Raw genomic sequence first — 10,610 nt, 5'->3', positions numbered from 1 at the left:
GAAAAAAACTTTGCCAATCTGACAGGAGTTAGAATTCAAGAATTGTTTTAATTTTCATCACTCTATTAATGTCTGGAGCATTTTTCATATGGTGAATAGTTTAAGATTTCTTTCTGAGAAATACATATTCATATCCTTTAACCATTTATCAATTGGGGAATGGCTTTAACTTTAAATTTCAAATCAATTTCCTATATTACTAGAGATCATTATCAGAGAAATTTGTTGTAGATTATCTCCCCATTTAACGTTCTCCCTTTTTTTTTTTTAACCCTTACCTTCCATCTTGGAGTCAATACTATGTATTGGCTGGAAGGCAGAAGAGTGGTAAGAGCTAGCCAATCGGGGTTAAATGACTTGCCCAGGGTCACCCAGCTAGGAAATGTCTGAGGCCAGATCTGAACCCAGGACCTCCCGTCTCTAGACCTGGCTCTCAATCCACTGAGCCACCCAGCTGCCTCCTTTACCTATTTCTCATAGAAAATCTAGCTGCATCAGTTTGGTTTATGCAAATACTTTTTTATTTTATGTCATGAAAATTGTCCATTTTCTCTTCTGCAATTCTCAGTAGCTCATTTGGTCATGAAATCATTTGCTGTCTGTAGACTTGACAAGGAATTTCCTCCTTGAGCTTCTAATTTATTTATAATGTCACACCATCTACATCACATACCCATTTGGAGCTTGTTATATAGTGGGAAATATTGACCTATAAGTACATTCTACCAGACTAGGTTCCAGTTTTCCCAACAGTTTTTGTTGAATACAGCATTCTTTCTGCAATAGCTGGGTTCTTTGAATTTATCACACTAAGCTACCATGCCCAAATGCCAATTGACAGACACCCCTCAGTCTCCAGTTCTACACTACCACAAAAGATGAAGTTACACACATATGGATTCTTTCCTTTCTTTGCTCTCTTTGGTGTTTGGGTCAAAGGGTACGTATAGACTAATCACTTGTCAAGTATACTTCCAAATCGCTTTCCAGTATGCCTGGACCATTCTGGAATCCACCAAGATACTAAATGTACCTTTATCTTTTAGTTTCTTTTTGTCTTATTTTTAGTAACATTTATGGGAAATTCAACACTTCTCATAAAATATTGAATCATAATGGTGATAATGGATATGCTTCCTTTACTGTTCAAAACTTTTCTAGTTTGTTTCAATCATAAATAATGTTAGTTCTTGCTTTCAGATGAATGCTACTTATTTTAAGGAAGCCTCTGTTTATTCCTATGCTTTCTAGTGTTTTTAATAGGAATAATTGTCGGGGTGCAGCTGGTTGACTCAGTGGATTAAGAGCCAGGCCTAGAGATGGGAGGTCCCAGGTTCAACTCTGGCCTCAGACATTTCTTAACTGGATGACCCTGGACAAGTCACTTAACCCCCATTGCCTAATCTTTACCACTCTTTTACCTTGGGACCAATACACAGTATTGATTCTAAGACAGAAGGCGAGGGTTTTTTAAAAAAAAAAAAAGGAATAGTTGTTGAATTTTCTCCAAAGCTCTTTCCACATCTCTTATAATAATCATGAGTTTTGTTGTTTTGTTATTAATATGGTCAGTTATGTTTCTGCCTTTCTTAATCTTAAACCAGTCCAGCATTATCACCTAGCACAAATACAGGCTAATCTTTGTGATGTTTTTAGTCTCCTTTTCAGTATTTAAAATTTTGCTGAATATTCATTAGGGGTATTGAGATATAAATCCATCTGGTCCTGACATTTTCTTTGGGGGGGTCACTGATGGCTTGTTCAATTTTTTTCCAAAACTAAAGGGTTACTCTATTTCCTGTTGTTAACCATAGCAATTTATATTTTTGTAAATATTTATCCATTTAATTTAGACCAGTGGTTCCCAAACTTTTTTGGCCTACTGCCCCCTTTCCAGAAAAAATATTACTTAGCCTCCGGGAAATCAATTTTTTAAAATTTTAATAGCAATTAACAGGAAAGATAAATGCACCTGTGGCCATCACCATCCCCTGGATTGCTGCAGCACCCACCAGGGGGCGGTGGCACCCACTTTGGGAATCACTGATTTAGAGGGTCAGGTTTATTGGCATATAAGCTGGGCAACATAGCTAATAATTGCTTTTATTTTCTTTTCATTAGTTATAATTCATAATTACTGTGCTTAAAGTGAGAAATTCAACTTAGCAGAAATTATTAAATAATCAAAGACTGTATTTCATATAAGCCAAAATTCATCCAATTTAATATGTCTTCACTCTATATGTGCCCATCATTTCAAATACTGGAATTTAATCGTTCCTTAAGTCTTTGATGAATTCACACATAAATCCACATCTGGGGATTTTTCTTTGCCAATTCATTTATGGTTTACTCAAACTCCTTTTCTAAGGTTGGGTTAAGTCCTCTTATTTCCAGTTCTGTTAACCTGAGCATTTTTTTTTAAACCCATACTGTTCATCTTAGAATCAATACTGTGTATTGGTTCTAAAGCAGAAGAGCAATAAGGGCGAGGCAATGGGGGTTAAATGACTTACCCAGGGTCACACAGCTAGAAGTGTCTGAGGACAGAGTTGAACTTAATACCTCCCATCTCTAGGCCTGGTTCTCAATCCATTGAACCACCAGTTACTGTCATTTTGTACTTTTATAAATATTAAGCCATTTCTTTCAGATTTTTAGTTTTTTTGGCATGTAATAGGGTGAAATAGTTGATTTACTTTTTTATTGGTTCTCAACTGTCATACTTTGAAACCAGTAATTTGCTTCTCTTTTTGAATCAAATTAGAGAGTGTTTTCACTTCTGTTTTTCCCTGCCCCACCCCGCCCAAAAAAAAAAAGAAAATCAGCTCCTAATTTATTCATTTTTTGTTAATTCCATCTTTGATCTTCAGGGTTACTATTTTTCTCATTTAAGGGTAGGAATTAATTTACTGGTTTTCTAGTTGCATTCCTAATCTGCTGGCGTACAGTATTTTTTATTGGTGAAATTTTCTAAAAGAAAATGGAAATTTTCTAAAATCTTGGCATACTTTCAATTTTTTTCATTATCTTTAATAAAATCATTCTTTCTGGGATTTGTTCTTTGGCCCACTTTTTCTTTAGGATTAGTCTTAATTTTTAAATCTTTGCTTCAAAAGCACATTACTGAATATAATTTTTAAAGATGTATTTAATGCATTTTAATCTTTTATGTATAATGTATCTTAAAGATGTCTTAAATGTTTTTCTGCATTTGTGAGGTTTGATGCCCTAATGATCAATTTTTGTGGACGACATGTAGTATGTGTATATATGTATGAATGAATGAATGCCCCTTTTTATTAATTTCCAGATCTAGCACATCTGACTTCAAAAATTCTACTCAGTTCTTAATTTTTTAATTAGAATAGACATCCAACATATTTTATTTTTTCTTATAACTTAATTTTAACCTTTTCTTTGATAACCTAGTTATGTCAATTGCTTAGTATTCATAATAATCCATTGTCTGTGGCTCAGTTCATTTTGTCATATCCAACTCTTTGTGACTTCATTTGGGGTTTCCTTGGCAAAAACTCTCTAGTGATTTACCATTTCCTTCTCCTATTTACCTAAAAGATGAGAAAACTGAGGTAAATAGTTAAGGGATTAGCATACAGTTAGTGTCCAAAACCAGATTTGAACTCTAGGAGACAAGTCTTCTTCCACACTCCAGATCTGACACCCAATCTCCTGTGCCACCTCCCTACCAATTATTTTTCTATGTCTATTATTTTGTGTGAGATCATAATTGCTCCCTCTGGGATACCAGTGAAATATAAAAGATTTTGTTCATTATTTTAAATCTGTATATCTTACTGTTTCATGTTTCTTGTAAATAACATACTGGATTCTGCTTTCAAATGCATTTTCTATTCTTAATTTTGAATGAATCACCACATCCAGTTGTATTTGTTTCCTTCCATTCTGTTAACTATTATATATTTTCCACCTCCTCTTAAACTTTTATTTTGTCCTCTTTCATTTGTTCTCTCGTTTTCCTTTGTTTCCAAATTCCCTGAGGAGTGAAATCTACTTCTGCACCCCCAACAGTTAATATTCTTACCCCTTTAACAGTTGAGAGCAGGGCTCAAGTGTCACTGTTTGTTTTTTTGTAGACTTCTACTTGAGCATACCAATTACAAGAGAATGTTTCCCCATCCTCCCTCATCCTTCTCTCCCATCCCCAAAGGTATATACCATTTCCCCCCTCCATTTCCTTAAAGGACATAAAAATATAATAGAATCACTTCTAAGCCCTCTCCCCTAACCAGACTTCTGAGATGAGAATGTAAAGTGTCCTTTTTAAATCTTGTGATTTACAAGTTTGTTTCTCTTGAATCCTATTTTAAAAGGTTCCACTCGACTCTTTTTTCCAGTTATACTTAGAAGTCTCTATTTTATTAAAACCCTATTTTTTTTATTTACAGGATGACATTCAATTTTCCTAGGTAAATTATTCTTTTTTGTAAACCAAGAATTTTTGCCTTCTGTAGTATCATATTCCAAGTTCTTCGCTCCCTTAATGATGGCTGCTAAATGTGTGATCCTGATTGTGGCTCCTCAGTATTCTACCTCTCTGGCTGCTTGCATTTTTTTTTCTTTGACCTGAAACTCAAAAGATTTTGACTACACTATTCCTGAGAATTTTCAGTGTTTTAGGTGGTGACTGGTGGATTCTTTTTCTACTTTGCTCTGATTTAAGAGGTAAGAACAATTTTCTTCATATTTCTGGAAATATGATATCTAGATCTGTGACAGTGAACCTATGGCATACATGTCAAAAAAGGGGTTGCAGAGCTCTTACTTACCAGAGTTCATTACTAGAAAGGCAGAGGGACTTGGGAGAATTCTTCCCTTCCCCCTCTCCACCATGCTGAGGACATTTTTTTTTCCACTTCACTCATGGGGGTGGGCGGGGGGAAGTACACAGTATGGTGTCTCCAACATTCATCATCACTGATTTAGGCTTTTTGGTCCTAGTTTCAATGGGCAGTTCAATGATTCTTAAATGAAGTTTTCAAGGTCACTTGTTTATATCTCATTTTTATTTGATTAATTCTAATTTTCAACGAGTTTTGAGTTTTTTTTGTGTAAGGTTTTCTCTCTTGTGAAGCTATTCTCTTTCCAATTAATTTTTCTACAGTACTCATTTCTTCTACCTTTTTTTGTTCTACTAGAACTTTCTTTAAAAATCATTTTCAGCTCTTTTTTAAACTGTTTACTTTTCCGGGAATTTTGGTTGAACTTGTGACCAAGCTTTTCTTCAAGGTTTTGTCTGCAAATGTTTTGGAATCACTCTCTTCATCTGCATCTGTGTCCAGCTCCTGATTATAAGAATTCTTCATGGTGGTTCTCTTCGTTTGCTCATTCCAACATAATGACTTTGGGTTCTAAGCACATCTAGGGGATTGCATCCTTAGTTCTTTCTGATGCTTTCTTGGGGTACTAAGTACTGCTATTCCAAGACCTGATTTGATCCTCACAACTCTCTGAGGTATTATCTCCATTTTATAGATGGGGGAAAAAAGACTGAGGGAGTTCAGGCAGGATTCAAAATGAAGATTTCCAAACTTTAAGTCCAGAATTTAATTAGACCCAAGTACCCTGCACATCAAGTGAGGTATATACCCAGTCAAGGAAACTAGAATGCAGAATTACTATTAGTTGTGGACCCTGCCTTTACCATAGATGCCAATATAAAAAAAACAAATAGTTTTCCAAGGACTTAGGAGATTAACTTGGTAGCAGATGCAAATTAAATTAATTCCTAGGCTCCTAAAATCCTCCTTTCACAAGTTGCTATGGATGTCTCTTGACTTCCCCAAGACTAGTTTTACCTTTGAAAAATCTTCTATAAATCTTTCAAGATCTCCAAGTCAAATCCTTTCTCTTTTGCGAGGGGCTCTGGGTCTGAAATCAGCAGCAGCAAAAGAGTCCCACCAGTATATCCAGAAGACCTGGCATTTTCTTATCTCCCAGGCAGCAAAGAAATTTAGAAAGCAAATGTTTTTAAGACACATGGAAATGCTCAGAGAAAATGTGGCATCAAATAATTCTACAAGTAAAGCCCTAGATCTCCTTTGGTCTCAGTTACTTATGTGAAAAATGAGGTAAGAGTGGATGGTCCTTCCCACTTTTAATCATTATATGAGGTCAGCATCAATATAAGTAGAAAAAAAAAGTGAGCCTGGAAAATGTGAATACCTGGCTTTGATATTCACAAGCATTGTTATATAAAGCCATATCTGAGTCTCTTTCCACATAATGTAAAATGAAAATTCTTCTATTTCTGCTACTTACATTTTATAGGCCTGTTTTCAACACTTAGTAAATTATTAACTATTATATAGATGAGAAGTGAGTAGTATTTTCAAGAAGTGCTTCAGAGCAGCAGCTGATGACGAAGAGGTATAAAGTTAGAGATCCTCCAAAGAGTCTCATCAGGATACTAAGCAGAATATCTCAATTTTCTTTACCACTAGGAAATAACTGTCCAACATCTAACCTAAATCTCCTCTGCTATAATATAACAACAGACAAAACACCCCTCCCTTATAGGAACTTATTTGATCTCATTTGAATTTTATCTGAAATACAAGAGATCTGATTGACCTGTCTATTGTTTTAAAAAATGACTTTTATAAATCTTCTTTCACATAGCTGAGACTTCAGGAGCCATCTCTCAGCACTACCTTCTTTAAACTCTACAAAAGCAATGTGATACATAATGGAAAGAGTTCTTGCAAGTCAAAATAAAGATATGAGGATCACAAGTTTGTTTTTGAAAGCCCCAATTTCCTTATCTGCAAAATGGAGAGTAACTAATACACTTGGGATAATTTGAGATATCTATAAAGGCACTAGTCTAAGAATCAGAAGACAAAGCCTTCTTATTCCAACTTCATCTAAGTAAATTTAGACACATCATTCAACTTCCAGTATTGAATTTTCCACAGTAAATCACGGAAAGGTCTAATCTAGCAGCCTGAATTCATTAAAATCTGGGCTAGCCAATTCCCTACTCCATTCAGATTTATCTTCTACTTCATTTATTACAGCAATACCACATAAGACTAGTGGTGGGTTTAGTAGAATCTGCAATGCATTCCCTGCAAGCTAAAAAGTATACTTGTTCTGTCTATTACCAAGTAAGTATTTGAGATCAACACAACTAGACAGTAAGTCATTTTGTAAGCTTAACAAGAGCTGAGCCCAGATGCCAATCCACATACCACCCAAAACAGTGGCTAAGGGAGCAGAAAGCAGGGGCTAGATGAAAAGTACTTTGAATAGCAAAGACTTAATCTGAGGTTCTTTCTTTCTATAAGCATCATTGACTAAGCTAGATAGGCCTACTTAGGATTTTCAAATAGAGAAAATTAGGGAAATGACACTGAAACAGGAGTCTGATGGAGAAAAAAATGTGTTGTTCTGCCTCTCCTGTCAGTTAAAACGCCAAATGAGGGAATGAAACCAAGGACTTAATATTATGGGCTAATATAATAATGAGAAGTAAAAACCATGAACCTCTTGAGAACTGGTTTGGTTTTTTCCCTCATCCTATGCTGAGGACAAGACCGAAGTAGTTCCTGACACAAAATGTCACCATTTTAAAAGTAACAGAGTAACTACGGCTCCAAAATGCTAGGATTCCACAAAAAGCTTGGCTTAGAAACTCAAGCAGAACTATTAGACCTATTGGAAATGTCTCAGCACTGCTTCACCAATGTGATAGATTACCTAAGGAAGGCCTTATTGAAACCATGCTGATTAAAGAATAGTGATGAAATGGAGAACTGATAGGTTTCAGACTGTATAGGATGTACATTATTCTTCCAAAGGAAAAAACACTGGAAATAAGTGAAAGTCTCGTTCCCCAGAATCCCTCAAGAACTATATACCACTGGCCCTGAAAGGAGTGAGGCTCTGATTACAACCGCATCATAAATTTACTTATGACCCTGACACTTCATTTTATAAGATCACAGAATTTAGGACTAGTCATCCTAGACAACCACCTAGACCAGAGGTTCTCAAACTGGGATTCATAGACCCCTGAGAATTCCATGAATAGACTGAATTTTTACTTTCACTGACTTGTAACTAAAATCTTCGTTTTCTTCAATTCTTCAAAACATTATTTTGAGAAGGGATCCATGGGTTTCACCAAAGTGCCAAAGGAATCCATGATATAAAAAAGTGTAAGAAACTCCTGAACTAGACCAGCCCAAAGTTAATTATTTTCCTCAAGGTCCAAAAGTTAAAAAAGCCGGAATTTCAAACTCCTGGTCCTGACTCCTAATGAATGTCATAATAAAATAATAATACATAGTAATAGCAGTTTTTATATAAAAAGAATTTAAAGATTTTCAAAGCTGAGGGCAGCTGAGTGGCTCAGTGGATTAAGAGCCAGGCCTAGGGATGGTAAGTCCTAGGGTCATATCTGGCCTCCGACACTTCCTAGCTGTGTGACCCTGGGCAAACCACTTAACCTCCATTGCCTACCCTTACTGCTCTTCTGCCTTGAACCAATTCATAGTATTGATTCTAAGACAGAAGGTAATGGTTTTAAGAACAAAAAATAAAATAAAATAAAATTGCAAGGTTCTTTATGTGTCATTTGAACCTCACAGCAGCCCTATTAAGCTAATATTACCATTTTACAGCTGAGAAAACTGAGGTTGTGAGAGAGCAGGTGATTTACCTGAGTCACATAACTAATTACATGTCTGAGACTGGATATGAATTCAAGTTTTTCTGACTCCCAAGTCCAGTCCTCTATCCAATATAGCACTTAGCTGCCTCAATATATTCATTGATGAAGTAGACATCTAAGAAGCTAAGAAAACAAAAATGCTTTGAAAAAGTACACTATGGGGCAACTAGGTGGCTCAGTGGATAGAGTGCCAGACCTGGAAACAGGACAACTTGGGTTCAAATGCAGGTTCAGATTCTTCTTAGCTATGTGACCTTGGACAACTCACTTAACCTCATTTGCCTAGCCCATGTCACTTTTCTGTCTTAGAATTGATACTAAGACAGAAGGTAAGGTTCTGGGAGGGTGGGGGAGAAAAAGTACTCTAAACCAAAATATTATATGCTGAGATAAACCAGTGGAAGACCTTATCCTTGGTTTCAGGAAGCCCTAATTATATACGCTGGCATTTAAATTAGGGTGATCTCAAGGGTCTTAAAAAGTTATACAGTCTTGACAAGGGACAAACAATGCTGAAATTAAAAAAAAAAATCAAGACTTAACTCTTACTTTCTCTAATAAAATACTTATATTGAGACACAGCCCAAAAGGAACTTTGCTAGGTGATAAGGATTTTGCACTCCAAAATGTTATATAGAATAACATACCATTAGTAGCATCCAGCATTACCAACCAGAAATCCCATGAAGATAATACATGTATTCAAATTCACACTATTTCAAGTTATAATTGCTTAAGATGTGAGTTGGCTCCAGCCCAATATTAGTATTCAAAGCAAACTTTCTACTCAAGTTGGATTTACCAAATATTGTATCACTCCCTCAAATCCATTAATAAGCAACATATATTTTTAAGAATAGATTAGCATTAGATCAATATCCAAAACTTATCCAAAAATCTATTAAATTCACCCTTAAAGTCCATGAAGACCTTTATTAGTCAGCACTTTATCTTAAAACACAAATCCTTCTTTGGGGATAACCACTCATTTTCATGGGGAATAGCTATAACTTACCAGGAAGGTATACTGGTTATATTCATTTTACCACCTGTGTTCTTTGATAAGTGTATAAGAGCCATGTTTGGAATATTGCCTACAAATTTACCCGGTTATTCCTGAAGACTGTGCCCCCACCCCAGAGGGTAGGCACCAGCTATCCATGAACTTTAAAATAAACATGTGTCTGTATGAATTGATAAAACACGTGCGTTGATAATTTTATTTTAATACTTGGTTTCCTTTGTAGTCCTATGTATTTTTTTAATTTTATGCATTTTAAAATACTCTTCGAAGGGGTTCACAGGTTTCACCACATGGCCAAAGAGGACTATGATACAGAAAAGATCAAGTATCTTTGGTTCTATACCAACAGTGGTGAATCTTGAAGACTGGAATCCATCTATAAGTAAAACTTGAAACTTTATTTGGTAAGAATCCCAAAGCTGCTACTGTAACTTCCCCCACTCACTCTCTTCAATACGGTTTGCCCAAAATATAGAACTGGTAGCTATCTCCCATATTCCAAGGCTCTGGTAAAATGGAGTGAGCTTCCTTACAACAAAGTAGCTCTATATGCTACTTTCAGTGTATCAATATATCTTCCCTCCCTGGTTTGTATCATACTTCTTTCCAAACTTGATAGTACTACATCCTACCATCCTCATTTTCTTCCCATATTTGATTTTATTCTACTCTTCTTTCCAATCTCCTAGTACTAAACTTCCCTCTCAACTAGATAATTCCCTAACCTTCTCTGGACTTAAAAGAATTAAAAAGATGACCATGATCTTCTCCTACTCTCCCTACCATAGGTAGGTGTTTTTCTGCTTCACAGAAAGGCATCTGCTGCATTTGAGAAACATGATCAAAATAGGTTTGAGGACAAAAAAA

The sequence above is a fragment of the Gracilinanus agilis genome, chromosome 3 (assembly GCF_016433145.1).
Source record: "Gracilinanus agilis isolate LMUSP501 chromosome 3, AgileGrace, whole genome shotgun sequence".
In the NCBI taxonomy this organism is placed as follows: Eukaryota; Metazoa; Chordata; class Mammalia; order Didelphimorphia; family Didelphidae; genus Gracilinanus; species Gracilinanus agilis.
Note: the sequence above shows the minus strand (reverse complement) of the source record.